Here is a 1,859-nt window from a genome sequence, read left to right as displayed (position 1 = left end):
TATTATTATTATTATTATTATTATTATTATTATTATTATTATTATTATTATTATTATTATTATTATTATTCAAGTCACTGCTTGGAATCGAATTTGGAATCTTGGGATTAGTAGCCCACGCTCTGAGTGAATTTCAGGGCTTATGAACCTAATATTTTCCTATCCTTCCTAAATACCGGTTCCCATATGCTACTCATATCCGCACCTGGTCTGCTTAGCTTAGGAGGTTGTCGTGTCCTAGCATATGTGCTGCTTCTTTTAGTTTTTCGTATTTCCCAGTGGTGTTCTCTATCATTTTAACTTCATCCCACAGGGGGAGGTGATCTCCATTTTTCCATACATGATCAACTATACCCGATTTATCAATATCTCCTCGTGTCACAGATTTGCGATATTCGTCTACCCTTATTTTCAGGGGGTGGCATGTTTCGCCTTTGTATAACCTATCACAATTGCATGGGGTGGAGTACACGCAGTCTTTGGTCATATTCTCTGCTATTTATGGTTTTACTCGAAGGAGATATTTGCGAAGTGTTGTATTACTCTTGAATACTGTCCTGATGTCATATGGGCCGCATATCTTTTGTATCTTTTCGGAGAGGCCTTTCACATAGGATAGACAGACTGTGGACAGTCTATTGGTTTCATCCCCTCTTTTCTTCATAATTATGAAGAGAGGATGAAACCAATAAACTGTCCACAGTCTGTCTGAATATCGCAAAGAATTTGAATAAATCTCGAACAAAATACTCATACTGACAGCGCAATTGCACACAGGAATACAGTTTATAATGCTTCTCTAACTTTGAGGGAATAAGGGGCAGCAATTGAGTCAAAATTATCTTTAACCAAGAAAGACAACAACCGATTTTCCAATACAAAACATCTCTATTCTAAAAGCGTGTCTGTGCATATATGCATAGCATTCATGTATGCGTGTAAGTAATAAATATTCATACATAAATGCAGACATACATATATACTATATGCATATACATACATACATAAATACATATATACATACATACGTGCGTGTGAGTGTTTGTGCGTGTGTAAGTATATGTGATATGCATGTGTATGTCTGTATGTATGTATGTATGTATGTATGCATGTATGTAAGTATGTATGTATGTATGTATGTATGTATGTATGTTGTATGTATGCATGTAGGTAGGTAGATCTTTAAGTAGGCAGGCAGGTCGGTAGGTAAGAATGTTCGTATAACTTGTATGTGTGAGTACGTTTATGTATGTGTATATGCACGTGCTGGTCTCTGTCTGTCCGCGAATGTTACTAATAGGATAAAATTAAAGCAAAAATATATATAAAACTAACAAAAAGAAAAGCGAGAGAAGGAGAGAGAGGGGGAGGGGAGAAAGAGAACAAGGAAAAAACAGAACCAAAATAGAATGAGAAATTGATGAAAGGAATAAATATTTGTAAACTATACGTATTTTCCAGAACTTCACTCTGTTATTTCAGACACCAATACTCCCATTCCTCCACCCCTGCCATTCTACACCATTCCCCAACTCAGACATCATCTTACCAACTCCATCAAATAACATGAAAGAACTGTTAACATTATTCTGTTTAGGTTTCATTGAATTACTTTAAGTTTACATTTTTTCATGGTTAATAGTGTTATTGTTATCAAGAGTCGCTCTTGTGGCAATAACATGGACAATTCTTCTTCTTCTTCTTCTTCTTCTTCTTCTTCTTCTTCTTCTTCTTCTTCTTCTTCTTCTTCTTCTTCTTCTTCTTCTTCTTCTTCTTCTTCTTAAGGCAGTAAGCTGCTGGAAGAGTCGTTTAGGCACAGGACAAAATGCTTAATGCATTTCGTCCGGCTTCACATCCTA

This window comes from Octopus bimaculoides, chromosome 4 (genome assembly GCF_001194135.2).
Source record: "Octopus bimaculoides isolate UCB-OBI-ISO-001 chromosome 4, ASM119413v2, whole genome shotgun sequence".
Taxonomy (NCBI): domain Eukaryota; kingdom Metazoa; phylum Mollusca; class Cephalopoda; order Octopoda; family Octopodidae; genus Octopus; species Octopus bimaculoides.
Note: the sequence above shows the minus strand (reverse complement) of the source record.